Source organism: Hordeum vulgare, chromosome 7H (genome assembly GCF_904849725.1).
Source record: "Hordeum vulgare subsp. vulgare chromosome 7H, MorexV3_pseudomolecules_assembly, whole genome shotgun sequence".
Taxonomy (NCBI): domain Eukaryota; kingdom Viridiplantae; phylum Streptophyta; class Magnoliopsida; order Poales; family Poaceae; genus Hordeum; species Hordeum vulgare.
Window position 1 is genome coordinate 442,993,278 of NC_058524.1, and position 22,906 is coordinate 443,016,183.

General features: G+C 45.2%; 1 pseudogene; it reads right to left on the reverse strand.

The window, feature by feature from the left end:
* The window catches only part of LOC123409058, a 50,136-nt pseudogene extending 28,013 nt beyond the window's left edge, over positions 1 to 22,123 (reverse strand).
* Positions 22,124 to 22,906: the final 783 nt, after the last annotated feature.

A 22,906-nucleotide genomic window follows, 5' to 3' on the forward strand; every position in this document is an offset into this window, starting at 1 on the left:
GGAGTTTTGTTTGCAATTATCTTTTCGATTTGAGCATGGAACTGGGCATTCCAATTACCGGCCCCTTTCCCGTGAATGATAGTGAATAAACACGTATCGAGGATAACACTCCTAGCATGGAAGATATTGATCCCCCTTGTCACCACATGAGCGGTTCGGGCATGCAAAATAGATTATGTCTTGAAGGTTTAGAGAGTGGCACATGCAAATTTACTTGGAACGGCAGGTAGATACCGCATACAGGTAGGTATGGTGGAATCATATGGAACAACTTGGGTTTATGGAAGTGGATGCACAAGCAGTATTCCCGCTTAGTACAAGTGAAGGCTAGCAAAAGACTGGGAAGCGACCAACTAGAGAGCGATAACAGTCATCAAAATGCATTGAGATTAACCAACATTGAATTCAAGCATGAGTAGGACATAAATCACCATGAACATGAATATCATAGAGGCTATGTTGATTTTGTTTCAACTACATGCGTGAACATGTGCCAAGTCAAGCCACTTGAATCATTCAAAGGAGGATACCATCCTATCATACTACATCATAATCATCTCGAGATTCTTGTTGGCATCCAAGACAAACCATTATAAGCTCCTAGCTAATTAAGCATGGCATCAGAAACTATGATCTCTAAGTTGTCATTGCAAACATGTTTCTCTCACAACAAAGTTGAATCTGGAACGATGAGCTAGTCATATTTACAAAAACAAAATAGATCGAGTTCATACCAGATTTTCCAGGCTCAGTCACTTCATCATATATCATCATTATTGCCTTTCACTTGCACGACAAAACAATGTGAACAATAATAAGAGTGCTTGTGCATTGGACTAAGCTGGAATCTGCAAGCAAACACAAAGAAGAAGACAAAGTAATATGGATCTTTGACAGATAAACAGATATGCATGCGAGAGCCACTAAACATTGTGACCATGGTCTTCTACCTTGACCCGAAGAAAAAGAAAACTATTTACACGGGAAAGCTCCCAACAAGCAAAAGAAGAACGAGAAATCTTTTTTGGGTTTTCTCAAATAGACAAACACACGAGAAGAAAACGAGAAAAAGAAATAAACTAGCATGGATGATACAGTGGCAAAGTGTGAACACCGACTATCAAAGAGAAAGCGTAAGCATGAATATAAAGTCGGTGAGAAACACGTACTCCCCCAAGCTTAGGCTTTTAGCCTAAGTTGGTCTACTCCCAAGGAGGGAAGTAACCGTCTCTGGGGTACTCCAGAGTGTACTGAGGGTGCCACTGTTGGGTGAGTTCCTCTGGCTCCAACTCATAAACTGGCGTCTGGTACTCGACTGATAGCTCGGGCACGGGCGCCTATGGTGGTTCTATGCCCCAATATGTGTAGATGTCCGATGGCATAATAATGTACCTGCCTAGATGAAGATTGAACAAAGAAGGAGTAGGCAAGGTAATAGTCTCACGAGTACCCTGACTAAATACCAGGTTATAAATCATCCCCTTGTTTATATCTTTAACAAGAAAGTCATGGCGAACCATGCTATCATAATCTAGATATCTCTCAGGAAGAAGAATCTCTTCTTCCTCGTGCAGTCTAATAGGTATCTCCAAATGTCCAGCAAGACGGGTAGCATAGATACATCCATAAACAATGCCTTTAGAACGGTTCGTGTTCAACCGTTGAGCTACTATAACACCCAAGCTATAAGTTTTATCATTATAAAGGACTTCGCGCAAAACCGCAAGATCTGGGGAACTAAGGGCCCCAGCTTTCCCACGGCCAAAACATTTTCCCACGAATAATGAGAAGTACCGAAGCACGGGAAAATATATGCTAGCAGCTCTAGGGCAAGACACTCCTCTCTCCTCTCCTACAGCAATAGTATCTATGAAAGCCTCCAAGTCACGTGGACGAGGTTCATGAATATCCCCAACATAAGGTAATTTGCAAACATTGCAAAAATCCTGAAGTGACATGCGCTGGGGGATATCATATAATTTGAACTCAACCATAGGAGGACTCTTCCTTGGATAGAAGTTAAAGCTTTGCACGAAAATATTAGTGAGGAGGAGGTATTGCAGACACTTATCTTCAACGAAGGCGGTAAGGCATGCGTTCTCCACCAAGTAGTAAAAGTCCTCATAAAGTCTGGCGGCGCGTAAGAACACATCGCTTGGCCACTCGCACGCTCGAACTTCTGCAACTCGGGGGACCGGATACTTGGGTTTCTTCTTCTCATTTTCATCATCCTTGGGGTCACGGCTTCAAGAGCCTCTTAAGAACCTCCTCATCTTTTCCTTTTTCTATCTCTGAAAATTTCTGAATATTTTAGTGACTCAAAGGAAAAGTGAACAGGGCTCAACGAAACTCATAGCAACTACTCCAACAAGTGCCTAGAGGCCATATCACGCATCAAAATTACTTGGGACCAGCTAAAATTAGCATGCAAAGCTCAAGAACAGGGTCACCAAGGCAGCAAAAATACGCAACGTATGAGGCACTAGAGCAAAAACTAATTGGACCAATGGAGGAGTCACATACCAAGGAGCAATTTCCCCAAAACAGTTTAGTGAATGGGGCTTTGCACAAGGAGATCGAAAATCGCAACAAGAAGAGCAAGAACACGGGTTTGAGCTGCGAAACGATTTTTGCTAGAGTTAGGAGAAGGAGGTGGGAGCTGGAATAAGTGGAGGGGGGACACGTGGGCCCCACAAGCCTGGTAGGCGCGACCAAGGGGGTGCCCGCTGGTGCATCCCCTGACTAGCTCTCCGTCTTAGAATTTTTCAAAAATTCCAGAAAAAATCATACTTGATTTTCACGGCATTCGGAGAACTTTTATTTTCGGGACACTTTCCTACGGGACGCAAAAAGCAGAAAACAGGGAAAACTAAAGCTAAATCTATCATTTTCTTCTAAGCAACCGAAGGTGAAATCTTGGAACAGAGGGTTGTGACTCCTCGATTCATCCGTCTCATGGCCACCGAAAGAAATCCGTCAATGAGGTTGATCAAGTCTCCTTGACAAACTTTTTCGAATCGCAAAAGTAAACGGAGAATTTTTGAATAGTCACTAGGTTACCTCAATGGGGATGTGCATATCCCCAACAAGAAAATCATACTTCATCTTAACAATAGGTATAGGGCATTCAAAGCTCCCAATAAGAACCGATGAGTTTTTTCAATAGCATTGATGCAATGTACTAGATATTGTTTCTTCGGAAAGTGCACCATATGCTCATTACCGTTGACATGGAAAGTGACATTGCCTTTGTTGCAATCAATAACAGCCCCTGCAGTGTTTAAAAAGGGTCTTCCAAGGATGACCGCCATGGCATCATCCTCGGGAATATCCAGAATAACAAAGTCTGTTAAGATAGTGACGTTAGCAACCACAACAGGCACATCCTCGCAAATGCTGATAGGGAAAGCAGTTGATTTGTCGACCATTTGCAAAGAGATTTCAGTGGGTGTCAACTTATCCAGTTCAAGTCTACGATAAAGAGACAGAGGCATAACACTAACACCGGCTCCAAGGTCGCATAAAGCAGTTCTAACATAGTTGCCTTTAATGGAGCAAGGTATAGTGGGCACTCCGGGATCACCTAGTTTCTTAGGAGTTCCACCCTTGAAGGTATAATTAGCGAGCATGGTGGAAATCTCAACCTCAGGTATCCTCCTCTTATTAGGCGCAATATCTTTCATGTACTTGGCATAGGGAGACATTTTGAGCATATCTGTCAAACACATTTGGAGAAAGACGGGTCTAATCATTTCACCAAATCGCTCAAAATCCTCATCATCCTTTCTCTTGGATGGTTTGGGAGGAAAGGGCAGGGGTTTCTGAACCCATGGTTCCCTTTCTTTACCATACTTCCTAGCAATGAAGTCATTCTTATCGTATCTCTTATTCTTTGTTTGTGGGTTATAAAGATCAACAGGTTCAATCTCCACATCCTTAGTATTGCTAGGTTGAGCATCAACATGAACATCACTATCGATATGATCATTAGGCTGATGTTCATCACCAGATTGTGTTTCGGCATCAGAAACAGAGACATCGTTTGGATTCTCGGGTGTAACAGCAATAGGGTTGCTAGCGTGTGAAAGGATCGATATGGTTGACTAGAGGGGGGGGTGAATAGACAACGACCACTTTTTAAATAATCTTAGCAAGTTAAGGTAAACAACATATGGGTTCACGAATATTACGACAATGAGATGAAACCTAATGAAGCTAACAACGAGAGTTATTAAGACAAGTAAAATATAGTCAACAACATGAGCATACACAAAGTAAAGGTTAGAGATAACCACAAGTGGAACCGATGGAGACGAGGATGTGTTACCGAAGTTCCTTCCCTTTGACAGGAAGTACGTCTCGATTGGAGCGGTGTGGAGGCACAATGCTCCCCAATAGGCCACTAAGGCCACCGTATTCTCCTCACTCCCTCGCACAATGCAAGGTACCGTGATTCCACTATAGGTGCCCTTGAAGGTGGCGACCGAACCTTTACAAACAAGGTTGGGGCAAACTCCACACAAAGCTTGGAGGCTTCCAACAAGACCACGAAGCTTCACCACAATGGAATATGGCTTCGAGGTGACCTCAATCGTCTAGGATGCTCAAACACCCAAGAGTAACAAGATCCGCAAGGGATTGGTGGGGGGATCAACTTTTCTCTTGGTGGAAGTGTGGATCTTGGCCTTCTCAACCAATCCCTAAAGAATCAACAAGTTTGATTGGCTAGGGAGAGAGATCGGACACTTTTGAGCTTAGGGAGCAACAATGGAGCTTGGGAGGGTAAGAGATGAGGTTCCACAGCTAGAAGAACCCTTTATATAGTGTGGGGGGGGGAATCCAACCGTTCTCCCACTCTCTGCCCGAGCTCCAGCGGTACTACCGCTGGCTGCAGCGGTACTACCGTTGGCACTCCAGCGGTTCTACCGCTGGCTGCAGTGGTACTACCGCTGGGCCCCTGGTAGTGCAAAGGACTACCACCGCCAAGAAATTCTTCGCAAAAAGGTCCGTCCACGAACAACCGCTAGGCAGGCGGTACTAAGCTCCTGGAGCAGTACTACCGCTGACCAGGGGCGGTACTACCGCTGGCTGCAGCGGTACTACCGCTAGGGCCAGCGGTACTACCGCCTGGCCCAGCGGTACTACCGCTGGGGGACCATTTTGCAAAGAGGAAAGAAACACAGAGGCGGGGGCCGCTCCAAAGATGCAGGTAAGGGAAAATATGTGAAGTGTGCGCGTGCAAAGATTGATTCCACCCAAACCTTTCCACTACGGTTCCCCTCTTAATAGTACGGCTTTCCTATGACTCAAATAAAGAGAATCATAGAGAACGCCGTGCTTCTGTTCCATGAACGAGGAGGTGAGTCGTCTTGTGCCGTTGACGTGTGTTATCTGAAACCTTAACACACACGGTTAGTCCTTTACGGTACTGTCATCAATCATCAAAATTACTTAGACATGAACTATGCCCCAACAATCTCCCCCTTTTTGGTGGATTGATGACAATACCGGATTTGTACAGAGAGAAATATGAGACCAAAAAGATAGAGATATATGACAATACGGGGCATATGACTCACATCATATGATGGAAATAAATCTCACATAAGTTGATGTCTCACAAACGATAGCAAACTAGAAGCAAACCAAGTTCGAAGCAAAACACGAAAGAAAGCAAAGCAAAGCAAAGTTCGACTCTGAAAGCAAATCCAGCTCCTAGACTCTCTCCCCCTTTGGCACAAGACACCAAAAAGGGGCACACCTAACGCCACAGGTGGTTACTCCTCATCCTCAGCATCGCCGGACTTGTCGGTACCCTCCGGATCGTCCTGCTACTCCTCTTCCTCCTCATCGCCAGACCACTGGTACCCTTGAGCCTGCATCCAAGTAGCCTCTGGAGTGATGTCGTCCTCTGATCCGCTGGAGATGTCAACATCAAGAGTCCTTAGGACATGCTTGTGCCTCTGGCGGCTCTCCTTCTGAGCCACGTGCGTCTGGTACTGACCCTTAGCCTGCATACAGAATAGGGTCTTCATCTTATCCTGCAGTTTGGTGGCCCAAGATGGCATGGCAGAAGAGCGGGACTGAGAGGCGGTTCCTCTGTCAGCAGCATTCTCTGTGTTAGTATCCCTGTGCTGAGAGGAAGTTGATGGGTTGGCCCATTTATCCTTGACGCGAAGCTTGATAGGGTCGTGCACAATGTAGTCAGCCTGAATGTATAGCTCCTCCTGCGGATAGGTATCTTGCCACTTCTGACGGATATAAGCGAATAGATAGGGCCCGTAGATGGGAACCTTGCGCATCATGATGCAGTTCCAGAGCTCCGTGAACATCACATCAGAAATATCAAGAGGGGTAGACTCCCTAGTCATAGCCTCCTCACAGAGCAGCAGCATCTCAGCCAGAGTGCCATGAACCTCGTCGAAGTTACCAATGCGAGGAAAGAGGGTGTTGCGGAAGATCCGATGCATGATGTCCAGATGCTTGGGGAGCACACCCTTCTTCACATAGAGTTGCTGCAATCTGTCCTTGGCGGGGGGGCCTATCAGTGGGAGCTGCAGCATGAGGACGCGACCCAAGTGGAGTGTCAGCTCCCTGGAACTCAACCTTGAGGAATGCCATGAATTCACGCCAGGTACCGGTCATCTTCTGAGTCCCAGTCATCCACACCATAGAGCGCTCGTCATCAGGAGAGAAGTGGACCGTGACATAGAACTGGGCAACAACATTGGGGTCAAAATCTGTCTTGAAAGTGATGATGTCCTTGATGCCCAGTTTGTCAATCAGAGAAAGGGCATCACCAAAATAGTCCAGGTTCTGCTGAAGATGAGCTAGGTCAATCCACTGAACGGGGACAAAGTTCTTCTTGAAATGCATGACAATATCATGGTAGATCCTGCAGTGATCCCTTGTCCAAACATGGTCAACATTCTTCATCACAACCTTCTCTTGGAGATAATGGTTTTGAGTGCGGAACCGCAGAAAGTCCTTGGGGGGCATTGTGCGGACATTGATCCCCTTGTCCTTGTGCGCGGTCTTCTTGAAGGCCTGCTTTTTGGGTTGCAGACCTGAAGTAGCGGAACCCTCTGGAGCCTCTGGGTTGCGATAATGCTTTGACTGCGTGTCCCGTGAGGGGTTCGAACGGCGAGCACCACCTGTGACACAAAACACACAGCGAAAAGGAGTGACAAAAAGAGTCAAGGCAATGAACTAGAAAAGGCAGAAAAGTAAACACTCATTGCCAAGCACATGAAAAGAATGCAAAGTGAATCCTCCTGGCGGTAGTACCACTACCCCTGGCGGTAGTACCGCTGGGGTCCTAGCGGTAGTACCGCTACATATGGCGGTAGTACCGCTGGGGTCCTAGCGGTAGTACCGCTACCCCTGGCGGTAGTACCATTGGGGGTCCTAGCGGTAGTAGCGCTACCCCTGGTGGTAGTACCGCTGGGGTTTGATTTTCATATCTGACAGATAGAATAGACCCCATGGATATGGCTACACGAATTTTACGAGGGGCATGGGCTGTGTATGAACGCTAAGAACTCCACCACAGCCCTACACACATGAGGATCACAAGTACCACCGAAATAAGTACATGCCTAGGCAAGAGAGAGCAGGTTTTAGATCTAATCCAAACATAGTTCAAGTGCTTGATCTAAAACATGTAAATCCTAGGGCATGGCAAAATAAACAACAAAGATTCATAGGACCTACACTCCCCTCAAATATCTCCTTCATGCCATCCAAGAACAAGGTACAAGATCAAAGACATGGATCCAAACCACCAATGCTCCTAACCCTAGAACAAGAACATCAACCAAGAGAAGAAGGGGAGGAGTTGTACCGGGATTCATAGCCCTTGGAGGAGGAAGGAGAAGTGGAGCAAACCCTTCAATCCAACGGAGAGAAGGAGCTCCACGAATAGAGATCAAAACAGGGGGATTTTGGGGTTGGGGAGGGAGGAGCCGCGAGGAAGAAGAAAGAGCCAGGGAAAAACGGGCTCCCCCTCCTTTATATAGCCCAAGGGGTACGGGCCAGCGGTAGTACCGCTGTGGACCTGGCGGTAGTACCGCTGTGGACCTGGCGGTAGTACCGCTACCTGGCGGTAGTACCACTGGATGCAGCGGTAGTACCGCTCCCCCTAGCGGTAGTACCGCTCCCCCTTGAGACAGCCCTAAAAATTTCCTAGCAGGTCGTGTTAGATTGGGATCCTGGCGGTAGTACCGCTATCCCTAGAGGTAGTACCGCTGGGGTCCTGGCGGTAGTACCGCTACCCCTGGCGGTAGTACCGCTGGGGTCCTGGCGGTAGTACCGCTACCCCTAGCGGTAGTACTGCTGCAAATGTCACAACGCGGCCTAGGATAAGAGAAGAACGTGGGCAAATGACAAGTAAGAGAAAAAGGAAGATAGCACCAGAAATATGTACTGACTTGTCATTTTATATCCTTTCTTCTATATGAAAGAAAGGTGGGGGGGCGGTGGCCGAGGCCACCTATGTTTGAGACAAAGGTATGACACCGTGAAGAATTATCCTTGGGTTCATGACCAATGCTCGTCTTTGAAGCACACGTGCCATTTGACAATGTCTAAAGTGAAAGACTCGATCAATTTATGCATAATGGGGGAAGGAAAAGTTCATTGAGAGAACAACACTCCCCCTATGTCCATGCCTACATCTAGACCAAGATAGAATGCATAGTGAGGTGCAACATGCCTAGTTTCAATCCACATTACTTGAATCAATGATATTTAGCTCATGCCTTAACTCCCGGAACCTTGTTTCATCTAGAGGCTTAGTGAAAATATCTGCAAGTTGCTCTTCAGTGTGGATGAAGTGAACCTCAATATCACCTAGCTTGATATGTTCACGAATGAAGTGATGGCGAATATCAATATGTTTGGTTTTGCTATGTTGCACTGGATTGAGGGAAATCTTGACAACACTTTGATTGTCACATAGAAGAGGCACTTTGTCACAAGTGACACCATAATCCTTTAAAGTTTGCCTCATCCATAGCAATTGTGCACAACAACTTGCAGCTGCCACATACTCAGCTTCGGTGGATGATAAAGACACACAATTCTGCTTCTTTGACGACCAACTTACCAATGAGCGACCAAGGAATTGGCATCCTCCAGACGTTGACTTCCTCTCCACACAATCTCCTGCCCAATCTGAATCAGAATAGCCAACTAGATTGAAGTTTGCTCCTTTGGGGTACCAAAGGCCAAAGTTTGGGGGTATGAGCCAAATATCGAAAGATTCGCTTAACAGCCATGTAATGACTTTCTTTTGGTGCGGATTGAAACCGTGCACATATCCCTACACTCAACATAATATCCGGTCTAGATGCACAAAGGTAAAGGAGGGATCCAATCATGGAGCGATATACCTTTTGATCCACTGCTTTACCATTGGGATCACTATCAAGCTTGCATCTTGTTGGCATGGGGAACTTGACCGGTTTGACATCTTCGAGCTCGAACCGTTTGAGCATGTCTTGAGTGTACTTGGCTTGTTTGATGAATGTCCCTTCTAGACCTTGTTTAATCTCAAACCCGAGGAAGAACTTCAACTCTCCTATCATGGACATCTCAAACTTCTCAGTCATTAGTGCAGCAAATTATTCATTGAAGGAAATGTTAGGAGAGCCAAAGATAATATCATCAACATATAGTTGGCATATGAACAAATCCCCTTTAACCCTCTTAGTAAAAAGAGTGGGATCTATCTTCCCAATTTCAAACCCACGATCTTGTAACAACTCAGTAAGATACTCATACCACGCGCGTGGGGCTTGTTTAAGACCATAGAGTGCCTTATTAAGTTTGTACACATGATTGGGGAGCTTGGGATGTTCGAATCCCGGGGGTTGTTTGACATAGACCAACTCATTTAAAGGACCATTAAGAAAGGCACTTTTCACATCCATTTGTTGTAATTTGAAGTTATGATGAGAAGCAAATGCAAGCAACATGCGAATAGATTCTAGACAAGCAACAGGGGAAAGGTTTCACCGTAGTCGATACCCTCGACTTGTGAGTAGCCTTGAGCCACCAATCTTGCCTTGTTTCGAATCACAATCCCATTTGCATCTTGCTTGTTCTTGAATATCCATTTGGTCCCGATGACATTATGTTCCTCCGTTGGCCTAGGCACTAAATCCCAGACTTGGTTGCGCTCGAAGTTATTAAGTTCTTCGTGCATGGCCATAAGCCAATCCTCATCATCGAGTGCTTCCTGTACCTGTTGAGGTTCACAATACGAAATAAACGCGTGATGCTCACAATAATTCCAAATATGTTGACGGGTGGATACTCCCCTTTTTAAACTGCCAAGTACATTCTTCATAAGAGGTGACTTGACTCTCAGCTTGTTCGCAATCTTGGCTCCTCGATGCTCCAAGAGTTCTTCATTAGATAACGGGGGAGCATCGACTTGTTTACTTTGCTTGCCCTTGCGTCTTGAGCCGGCTGTTGGTGCTGCAGAAGGGAATTGTGAGACAGTCTCCTGATCATTTTGTCCTTCGACTTGAGCAGGTTCACTAGTTTGTTCTTGTATTTGTGGTTGCTCTGGATCTTGATCTTGTGCTTCTACTTGGTCTGGATCTCGTGGTTGCACTTGATCTTGATCATGAGCAGGTTCGGAGTCTTGGGAGAGTACTTGAATATCCTGAGACACATCATCATTGTTGGGCAATCTATCTTGACCTTGAGCTTGTTCATTTTGTTGAGAGTCTTTTCTGTGTTCATCGTAAGCTTGTGGGGCTTGTGGAGGTGATGGCTCCACTTGAGTAGAGCATTGTCCTTCTCCTTCGGCCACAAGGGGTTCCTCAATGGGGAGTATTTGACCAATCCCCATTCTTCTTATGGCTTGGGGAGGAATTTCATCACCTACATCACAAAGACCACTTTGCTCCACTTGGGAGCCATTATTTTCATCAAACTCCATGTTACACGTCTCCTCAATGAGTCCGGTGGACTTGTTGAGGACACGGTAAGCATGAGAGTTTGTAGCATAACCAACAAAGATGCCCTCATGTGCTCTAGAATCAAATTTAGCTAACCGTGCACCTTTCTTGAGAATGAAGCACTTACAACCGAATACCCGGAAGTACTTGAGATTGGGTTTGTTTCCAGTTAGAATCTCATACGGAGTCTTGTTCAAGCCTTTGCGAATATAGAGCCGATTGGATGCATGACATGCTGTGTTGATGGCCTCTGCCCAGAAGTTATATGGAGATTTGAATTCTGCCATCATTGTCCTTGCATCGTCTATCAAGGTCCGGTTCTTCCTTTCTGCCACGCCGTTTTGTTGAGGGGTATATGGTGCAGAATATTGGTGTTTTATCCCCACATCACCTAGAAACTCATCCAAGGTGTAGTTCTTGAACTCGGTGCCGTTGTCACTTCTAATCATCAAGATCTTTGCTTCATGTTTATGTTGCGCTTCATTAGCAAAGTTGATGACCGTTTATTGAGTCTCACTCTTATTTTTAAAGAAATATACCCAGATATATCTTGAGTAGTCGTCAACAATCACCAAGCAATACTTTCTGCCTCCAAGACTATCAAATGATGGAGGACCAAACAGATCCATATGGAGAAGCTCCAATGGCCTCTTAGTGTTGATAAGAGTCGTTGGACGATGAGCAGTTTCATGAATCTTTCCTTCAATGCAGGCATTGCAAACACGATCTTTAGCAAAACTCACATTTGTTAGTCCAGGAATATGGTCCCCTATCAGAATACTTTGCAAAGATCTCATATTGACATATCCCACATCAACTTTAGCCATTAAACATGTCGCGGTCTTAGTGGGTCGCTTTGAAAAGTTCACCACATAAAGACCATTTTCGACATATCCAACATAGGCTACTTTAAGAGTCTTGCTCCTCAGGAGGACCACAGTATCAAGATTAAAGAATGTGGAAAAAATCATAATTGCGAGTTGACGAACCGAACGTAAATTGTAGGAAAGTGACTCAACAAGCATGACCTTCTCAATAGATAAATCTTGAGAGACGACCACCTTACCAAATCCCAATACCTTTGACGAGGATGCATCGGCGAATTGGACATGGGTGGGCATAGATGGAGAAGGATGCACATCCACCACTAAGTCCTTGCTTCCAGTCATATGATTTGTTGCTCCACTATCGAGCAACCATGACACCCCACCGGAAGCAAACTCCTGCAATAGATCAAGGCTTGGTTTTAGGTACCCATTTTTTGATGGGTCCTTTCATGTTAGAGACAAGGGTCTTAGGAACCCAGATAGCCCATTCAATATACTCATCGTAGGAACCAACAAATCTGGCATAAACATGCCCATCACTAGCACGACATAAGACATAAGAAGAATTAAGTTTGTCTGCTGTGTTAGTAGGAATGGTTTTGCCCTTCTTGAGGTTTCCATAGTCCACCTTGTTCCTGTTCACCTTCTGAGTCCCCTCACCCTCTTTGACAAAGATGTCCATGAGGGTGGGAGATCGTTTGTTCCTGTTCCTCCTTTTACCTTTTGACTTGGAGGTAAGTCCAAGTCCCTCCTTTCCTACAACACCCTTTTGAGTGCTCAAGAGGTCATTCAGACTCTTCTCACCTTGTCTGCATGCCACAAGGCCCTTCTCAAGTTTCTCCTTTAACTTGGCATTTTCCTCCACAAGATGTACATGCTCACAACAGGGGTTAGTTGCACAAGCATTATCAATTAACACAAAGGGAGGGCAAGTAGAGATCTCCTTGGTAAGCTTTGCTTGGAGTTTATCATGAGACTCTTTCAGAGAGAAATGAGCACCTTTCAAGACCTTGTGGGCCTTGTCAAGTGTGTCAAACTCCTCTTTGAGTCTGTCATGGCCAACCCCAAGAGCATACTTTTCAGACTTAAGCATACGAGTAAGAACAACATCATGATCTAGTTTCTTTTGCATTTTAGCGCATTGATCGTTATATGACTCCTCAAGAGCCAAATGAAGAGTGCGCTCCTTTTCTAGAGCATTAGATAATTAGGCAATTTCATCGGCATAGTCACGTCTGTGTCCGTGAAGCTCGGAGATGGTCTCCTCATGAGACTCAATGAGGTCAGTGGCCTCACCCAGTTGTTCCAAGAGAGCAACAAAGTGCTTCTTGGATTCTCCCTTAATAGTGCACAGAAACTTGTCAAGATCATGCTCATTAAGTTCCCCAACATCACTATCTTCAACACAATTCAACAATGAAGGGGCGGAAGCAATGTTGGTCTTAATGATGGGAGTTACCTGATTGATACCTTTTGCCATGATGCACTTGGTGATGTGGTTCTCGTTGGGGGCGTTGAAGAGAGACACCTTCTAGGGAGAGGTAGTGGCAATAGCAACAGTTTCCGTTGCCACTGTATCATCATCATCATCATCATCGGAAGGGTACTCTTCAAGGGCTACCATCCCTTTTGGGTGGGGTTTCTTCACAAAGTTGTTCTTGATTGGAAATGATTTGGTTTTGTCTTTGCGAATGAGCTTGCCCCCGTTGTCTTCCCTTTTTTCATAGGGACATTCGGCCACAAAGTGACTCACGTTACCACAGTTATAACATGTCCTTACTCGTTGTTTGGGTTTGAATCCACTCGAGTTGTTCTTGGTGAAGGTGGGTCTTGAGTTCCTCTTGTTGCCCCAGAATTGCCTTGATGTAAGAGCCATGTGCTCATGATAGGCATACTTTGTGTCTTCAGGGCAGCTCTCTTCTTCATCATCCTCTTCTTCTTCTTCATGCATTGCTTTTGCTTTCAACGCAAGGTTGGGTGAAGTTGTCTTTGAGAGAACGCGAGCAAGTGCATTGTCGGCTGTTTCGTTCATGATTGACATTGCAATGAATTCATCCAACACTTCACTGGAAGACAAGGAGTGGAAGTCTGGCCGCTGACGAATGATAGATGACATGGCTTTGTTGAAAGGCATGATGGCTTTGAGAAACTTGCGCTTGACCCATGTATCATCCACATCCTTGCTCCCATGATCCTTGAGTGCCATAGCAATAGCAGTCACCCTCCGATAGAGATCACGAGGGTCCTCGTCTTCCTTCATCACAAACTCATCGGCCTTATCAAGTATCACTTCATAGTTGGATCGTTGAATGCTTGAGCTTCCCTTATACAACACCATAATATGCTCCCTACAATCCTTGTCCAATGTGAAGGGACGCAAGTGAGGAAGATCTTCAGGTGGCACTGCAGACTAGAGAATGAACAAAGCGGAGTGATTGTATTGATTGTCTGCATCTTCTCTTGGGGTGAGGTTGCTTGGATCATGGGGATAATATCCTTGTTCGATGATTCTCCACAAGTTTGTTGAGCTGTGATTCAAATGAGACTTAACAGAAAATACCCAGTTATCAAAGTCACCTTTTACAAGCTTAGGAGGAGGACCAACATGATTAAGACGCGGTGCGGGAATGGATCCTCCATAGGCCAAGGGGGTGGGGGAACTGAGGCATATGTTCCAGTCCCATTCTTTTCGTGAGATGAGGTAGGTCGCATACCTTTAGCAGCTTCCTTAGAGGAGTTCGCCTCCGAATCGGTGACGGTGGGTTTAACCACTATAGCCGGTTCGGGAGAACTTTTAAATCCCTCAATTAACTCTTGAAGCATGGTCTTGACTTCGTTCGTCAAGGATGTCTTGAGGGCGGCCATAGCCGTATTCAAGTCGTCCCTTGTGACCGAAGTCAAGTCCATGGCCTCGGGTTGCCCATGGTTAATTCCCTCTTCGCCTTCCATACTCTTCGGGTGGTTAAACCCTTAATAAAGAGACGTGGCTTTGATACCAATTGAAAGGATCGATATGGTTGACTAGAGGGGGGGGGTGAATAGACAAGTACCACTTTTTAAATAATCTTAGCAAGTTAAGGTAAACAAAATATGGGTTCACGAATATTACGACAATGAGATGAACCCTAATGAAGCTAACAACGAGAGTTATTAAGACAAGTAAAATATAGTCAACAACATGAGCATACACAAAGTAAAGGTTAGAGATAACCACAAGTGGAACCGATGGAGACGAGGATGTGTTACCGAAGTTCCTTCCCTTTGACAGCAAGTACGTCTCCATTGGAGCGGTGTGGAGGCACAATGCTCCCCAATAAGCCACTGAGGCCACCGTATTCTCCTCACGCCCTTGCACGATGCAAGGTACCATGATTCCACTATAGGTGCCCTTGAAGGCGGCGACCGAACCTTTACAAACAAGGTTGGGGCAAACTCCACACAAAGCTTGGAGGCTCCCAACAAGACCATGAAGCTTCACTACAATGGAATATGGCTTCGAGGTGGCCTCAACCATCTAGGATGCTCAAACACCCAAGAGTAACAAGATCCACAAGGGATTGGTGGGGGAATCAACTTTTCTCTTGGTGGAAGTGTGGATCTAGGCCTTCTCAACCAATCCCTAAAGAATCAACAAGTTTGATTGGCTAGGGAGAGAGATCGGGCACTTTTGAGCTTAGGGAGCAACAATGGAGCTTGGGAGGGTAAGAGATGAGGTTCCACAGCTAGAAGAACCCTTTATATAGTGGGGGGGGGGAAATCCAACTATTTTCCCACTCTCTGCCCTAGCTCCAGCGGTACTACCGCTAGCTGCAGTGGTACTACCGCTGGCACTCTAGCAGTACTACCACTGGCTGCAGTGGTACTACCGCTGGGCCCCTGGTAGTGCAAAGGCACTACCACCGCCAAGAAAGTCTTCGCAAAAAGGTCCGTCCACGAACAACTGCTAGGTAGGCAGTACTAAGCTCCTGGAGCGGTACTACCGCTGACCAGCGGCGGTACTACCGCCACCTGGCGGTACTACCGCTGGCTTCAGCGGTACTACCGCTAGCACTCCAGCGGTACTACCGCTAGGGCCAGCGGTACTACCGCTAGGGCCAGCGGTACTACCGCCTGGCCCAGCGGTACTACCGTTGAGGGACCATTTTGCAAAGAGGAAAGAAACACAGAGGCGGGGGCCACTCCAAAGATGCAGGTAAGGGAAAATATGTGAAGTGTGCGCGTGCAAATATTGATTCCACCCAAAGCTTTCCACTACGGTTCCCCTCTTAATAGTATGGCTTTCCTATGACTCAAATAAAGAGAATCGTAGAGAACACCGTGCTTCTGTTCCATGAACGAGGAGGCGAGTCGTCTTGTGCCGTTAACGTGTGTTATCTGAAACCTTAACACACATGGTTAGTCCTTTACGGTACTATCATCAATCACCAAAATTACTTAGACATAAACTATGCCCCAACAGCGTGCAGGTTCCTATCATCTTTCTTCTATTTCCTAGGATGACTAGGTGCATAAGTGCTAACTCCTTGAGAATCTTGTTCAATTCTGTTAGGATGACCCTCAGGATACAAAGGTTGTTGGGTCATTCTACCGCCTCTAGTGACGACTCTAACAGAATTTTCATTCAACTCATTGAGCAAGTCATTCTGGGCATTAAGTAATTGTTCTACCTGAGTAGTAACCATAGAGGCATGTTTACTTAGGAGCTTAAGATCATTGACGTTTCTGTCCACACAAGCACTTAAATGACTAAGCATACGAGCATTTTGTTCCAATTCTCTGCTAACATAATCATTGAAACTTTGTTGTTTGGCAACAAAGTTATCAAATTCATCCAGGCATAAGCTAGCAGGTTTATCAAAAGGAATATCACTCGCATTGAATCTACGAAGAGAATTTACCTCTACTACCTGTTTCGGGTTATCAAGACCATGGATTTCTTCGATAGGTGGTAGATTTTTGACATCTTCAGATTTAATGCCTTTCTCTTTCATATATTTCTTAGCTTCTTGCATATATTCAGGACTGGGGAATAGTATACCTCTTTTCTTCGGAGTTGGCTTCGCAGGTGGTTCGGGAATAGTCCAAGCATTCTCATTGCACAAGATATTATTCAATAGGATCTCAGCTTGTTCTACAGTTCGTTCCCTAAAAACACAACCGGCACAACTATCTAGGTGGTCCTTAGAAGCATCGGTTAGTCCATTATAGAAGATATCAAGTATTTCATTCTTCTCAAGAGGGTGATCAGGCAAAGCATTCAGTAGCTGGACAAGCCTCCGCCAAGCTTGTGGGAGACTCTCTTCTTCAACTTGCACAAAGTTGTATATTTCCTGCAAGGCAGCTTGCTTCTTATGGGCAGGAAAATATTTTTCAAAGAAGTAGCAGATCATATCCTGGGGCCTACGCACACAACCAAGAGCAAGAGAAGTGAACCAAGTCTTAGCATCATCCTTTAGCGAGAAAGGAAACAACTTAAGGATATAGTAGTGGCGGATCTTTTCCTCACTCGTGAATAGGGTGGCTATATCGTGCAGTTTAGTAAGATGGGCTACAACCGTTTCAGACGCATAACTGTGAAAAAGATCGGATTCGGCCAGAGCGATTAACTCAGGGTCGACAGAGAATTCATAATCCTTATCGGTCACAAAGATAGGTGAAGTAGCAAACTTCGAGTCGTATTTCATCCTAGCGTTCAAAGATTTTTCTTTCCACTTACGCAGTAATTTCTCAACATCATAGCTATCCTTACGAGCAAGAAAGTCCTCAACTATCTCTCCCTCCATAACATAACACGTATCATGCATATCAGGCAATTCAGGCATAGGAGAGCTAGTTCTAGCAGGCGAAATAGCAGGTTCTACTTCAATAATCTCAGTAGTTTCAGAAGTATCATCACATCTATCAGCAATTGTAGAAATTTGTGCATCAAGGAATGCACCTAGTGGCAAAGCAGTATCAAGCAAAGCATCATCACAAGCATCATGGATAGCAAAAGTAGCATCACCAAGCACAGGCGACACATCAAAATTTCTAGCAGGAGGTGGTGTCGCAAACTTACTCATAACTGAAGGTGAATCAAGTGCAGAGCTAGATGGCAGTCCCTTACCTGTCCTCGTAGTTGAGGGCAAGACTTTAGTTTTTGGATCTCTCGGATTCCTCATAGTGATCAGCAAACATAAATCCCAAGTGACTCAGAGAATAGTGCTATGCCTCCCCGGCAACGGCACCAGAAAATAGTCTTGATAACCCGCAAGTATAGGGGATCGCAACAGTTTTCGAGGGTAGAGTATTCAACCCAAATTTTTTGATTCGACACAAGGGAAAGCCAAAGAATATTCTTGAGTATTAGCAGTTGAGTTGTCGATTCAACCACTCCTGAAAGACTTAGTATCTGCAACAAAGTATCAGTAGCAAAGTGGTGTGATAGCAACAGTAGCAACGGTAATAGTAGCAACAGTGACAGCAGTAGCGACAGAATAACAGTAGCAGCAGCGACAGCAGTAGCGACAGAGTAACAGTAGCAAGGACTAGTAGGAGAAGACTCGTAGGCATTGGATTGGTGATGGATAATTATGCCGGATGATATGCATCATTCAACATTTATAACATGGAGAGATATGTAACTAGCTCCAATTCGTCAATGTAATGTAGGCATGCATTCCGTATATAGTCATACGTGCTTAGGGAAAAGAACTTGCATGACATCTATTGTCCATCCCTCTCGTGGCAGTGGGGTCCTAATGGAAACTACGAGATATTAAGGTTCTCCTTTTAATAGAGAACCGGAACAAAGCACTAACACTTAGTGAATACATGAACTCCTCATACTGTGGTTATCTCCAGGAGTGGTTCCGGCTATTGTCACTCCGGGGTTGCCGGGTCATAACACATAGTTGGTGACTACAACTTGCAAGATAGGATCAAGAACACACATATATTGACGAGAACATAATAGGTTCAGATCTGAAATCATGGCACTCGAGCCCTAGTGACAAGCATTAAGCATGGCAAAGTAGTAGCAACATCAATCTCAAAACATAGTGGATACTAGGGATCAATCCCCATCAAAACTAACTCGATTACCTGATAGATCTCATCCAACCCATCACCGTCCAGCAAGCCTACGATGAGATTACTCACGAACGGTGAAGAGCATCATGGAATTGGCGATGAAGGAAGCTTGGTGATGACGATGGCGACGATCTCCCCTCTCCGGAGCCCAGAACGGACTCCAGATCTGCCCTCCAGAGGAAGAACACGTGGTAGCGGCGCCTCCGTATCGTAAAACGCGATAAACTCTTCTCCTTGATTTTTTCGGAAGAAAGGTACCAAATAGAGCTGGAGTTGGAGGCGGTGGAGCTCCGAGGGCCCGACAATCCTGCCAGGCGCGGCGAGGGGGGGCCGCGCCTGGTGGGCTTGTGGGCTCCTCGCTCCACTCCTCCGGTTGATTCTTGCGCCAGTATTTTTTATATATTCCACAAAATATCCTCGTAAATTTCCAGGTCATTCCGAGAACTTTTATTTCTACGCAAAAACAACACCATGGCAATTCTGCTGAAAACATCATTAGTCCGGGTTAGTTCCATTCGAATCATGCAAATTAGAGTCCAAAACAAGGGCAAAAGAGTTTGGAAAAGTAGATACGATGGAGACTTATCAGAGCACCCCTGCAGGGTTAAATCTTTCGGAAAGCCATGCCCGCGATTATTTGGCGAACATGGAAATCTTGTTTAACATGCGGTTCTCGACAACTTGAAGTAAACTTAATTAAAAACTTGCCAACTGGGTGCGTAACCATGACCGTCTCTTTCGTGAGCTCCTTCTCTGACTGAGGACATGGTTGGGTTATGTGTGACGTAAGTAGGTGTTTAGGATCATTCATTTGATCATCATTAGTCACATCCATTTATGCGTAGATCATCCCCCTTCTTATTCTTGTACTTGTAAGTTAGCCACCTCAAATAAATGCTTAGTCGCTTGTTGCAGCCTCACCACTTAACCATACCTCACCCTTTAAGCTTTTCTAGTCTTGATACCTTTGGGAACGAGATTGCTCAGTCCCTGCGGCACACATATTACTACAACACCAGTTGCAGGTTCAGGTAATGTGATGATTTGACGTGATCACGATGATTATGCTATTTGGAGTTTCTTGTTCTTCTTCATCATCGATTTAGGATGGGTCCTAGGCCGACAGCCTCCGATAGCAAGGATGGACGTCGTTCTTTTATCATTTGTTTTCGTCTGTAGTCTTACCTTGCTCTTCAACATGGTGATTGAATATGTTGTTGTATTGATGTGATATTGTTGTAGCTTGTGGTGAGTGTAATCCAATTTCATATATTCATATCTTCAGTACATGTACTTGTAACGATATCCATTCTTGCAAAATGACGAGATGAGCTTCTATCCCTTTCGAGGCCCTCGTGCCAAAGTAAGGATATGATCGCATCTTGGGCATTTCAGTGTACTTGAACTTCTCCATGCGAATGAGCTTGCCACCATTGACTTCTCGCTTTTCATAGGAGCAATTGATACGTCTCCAACAAATTTGCTTTTCCAACTCTTTTGCCCTTGTTTTGGATTCTAATTTGCATGATTTGAATGGAAATAACCCGTACTGACGTTGTTTTCAGCAGAATAGCCTTGGTGTTATTTTTGTGCAGAAATAAAACTTCTCGGATTGACTTAAAAATTCACGGAGATCGTTTTTGGATTTAATAAAAAATACTGGTGAAACAATCTACCGGAGAGGGGCCACCCCCAGGCCACAAGCCTGCAGGGCGCACCCCCGCCCCCCTCCCCCCAGGTTGCGCCCCCAGGCTTGTGGGGTCCCTGAGGCTCCACCGATCTCGTTTCCACTTCTATATATTCCCATCCACGGAGAAACAAATCAAAGAGAAGAGTTCATCGCATTTTACGATAAGGAGCCGCCGCCACCTCGTGTTCTTCCTCGGGAGGGCAGATCTGGAGTCTGATTTGGGCTCCGGAAAGGGGAAATCGACGCCGTCATCATCACCAATTTCATGATGCACTCCATTTTTCATGAGTAATTCCATTGTAGGCTTGCTGGACGGTGATGGGTTGGATGAGATCTATCATGTAATCGAGTTAGTTTTCTTAGGGTTTGATCCCTATTATCCATTATGTTCTGAGATTGATGTTGCTATGACTTTGCAATGTTTAATGCTTGTCACTAGGGCCCGAGTGCCATGATTTCAGATCTGAACCTATTATGTTTTCATGAATATATATGTGTTATTGATCCTATCTTGCAAGTTATAGACACCTATTACGAGTTATGATCCGCATCCCCAGGGTGACAATAACTGGGATTCTTTTCGGTGATTACCGTAGTTTGAGGAGTTCATGTATTCACTAAGTGCTAATGCTTTGGTCTGATTCTCTATTAAAAGGAGGCCTTAATATCCCTTAGTTTCCATGAGGACCCCCTGCCACGGGAGGGTAGGACAAAAGATGGCATGCAAGTTCTTTTCCATAAGCACGTATGACTATATATGGAATATATGCCTACATTACATTGATGAATTGGAGCTAGTTCTGTATCACCCTATGTTATGATTGTTGCATCATGAATGCCATCCGACATAATTATCCATCACTGATCCATTGCCTACGAGGTTTCCACATATTGGTCTTTGCTAAGTTACTTTTCCATTGCTACTGTTACGATCACTACAAAACTGCTAGTGTCACGTTTGCCACCGTTACCGTTACTTCCATACTAATTTTCTACTAAATACTTTGTTGTAGATATTAAGTCTTTCAAGTGTGGTTGAATTGAAAACTCGGCTGTGAATACTCTAGAATATTCTTTGGCTCCCATTCCGTCGGATCAATAAATTTGGGTTGAATACTCTACCCTCGAAAACTGTTGCGATCCCCTATACTTGTGGGTTATCAACAATCTACAACGAAGTGACTTACATTACCACAATTGTAGCATATTCTCACCCGTTGCTTTCCCTTGGATGCACTTGAGTTGTTCTTGGAGAAGTCGGGCTTTGTGTTCCTTTTGTTGCCCCAAAATTGCCTTAACGCAAGAGCCATGCGCTCATGGTAAGCATATTTGGTGTCTTTGGGGCAACCCTCCTCCTCCTCTTATTCTTCTTCCTCTTCCAAGATTGCCTTGGCCTTCAAGGGAAGGTTGGGCTTCTTGGACCGTTCAACATGATCTAGAGCATTGTCCACGGTCTTCTTCAAGATGTTCATTGCAACAAACTCATCCAACACTTCACTTGAAGACAAGGTGTGGAAGTATGGTCTTTGATGGATCACGGAAGACATGCCTTTGTTGAAAGGCATGGTGAACTTTGAGGAACTTGCACTTGACCCAAGTGTCATCCTAGTCCTTGCTCCCATGATCTCGAAGAGAGATGGCAAGGGTGGTCAATCTTCGGTAGAGATCTCTTGGGTCCTTGTCTTCCTTCATCAAGAACCACCTCGAAGTTGCATAGTTGAATTCTTGAGCTCCCCTTGTATAAGGAGTTTATGTGCGCCCATGCATCTTTGGGAACGATGAACGGGCGCAAGTGGGAGAGCTCCTTGGGTGGCAAGGCGGATTAAAGAATGAACAAAGCGTCAGCATTGAGTTGGTTGTCCACTTCTTATCTTGGTGTCATCTCGTTGGGATCATGAGGGTGAAAACTATGCTCGATCACTCTCCATACTTCTGTTGAGCTATGATTCAAATGAGACTTCACATGGAAATCCAGCCACGAAAGTTAGTCAGATCAAACATGGGTGGCACCTCATTAGATTTTATATGAGGTGAGGGAACCGATCCACCATAGACCAGGGGAAGGGCAACTTCGGCACGGGTGCCCGACCCATTACCTCCATTAGAGGATTTGGGTAGCTCGGTACTAGTCGATTCCTTGGCGGAATGGGCATTCGTCTCCGTATGGAACGGATTAACCAAATCCTTGGGATCAAGGGGGGTTAGCATGTCCTTGACCTCATCCATGATGGATGATTTGAGATAGGCGATATCCTCATTCGAATCATCGCGGGTCACCACAATCTCGAACGCGGCCACGGAGTGCTCCCCTTTGTCACCTACTACATCAACCATACTCTTTCGGCAGT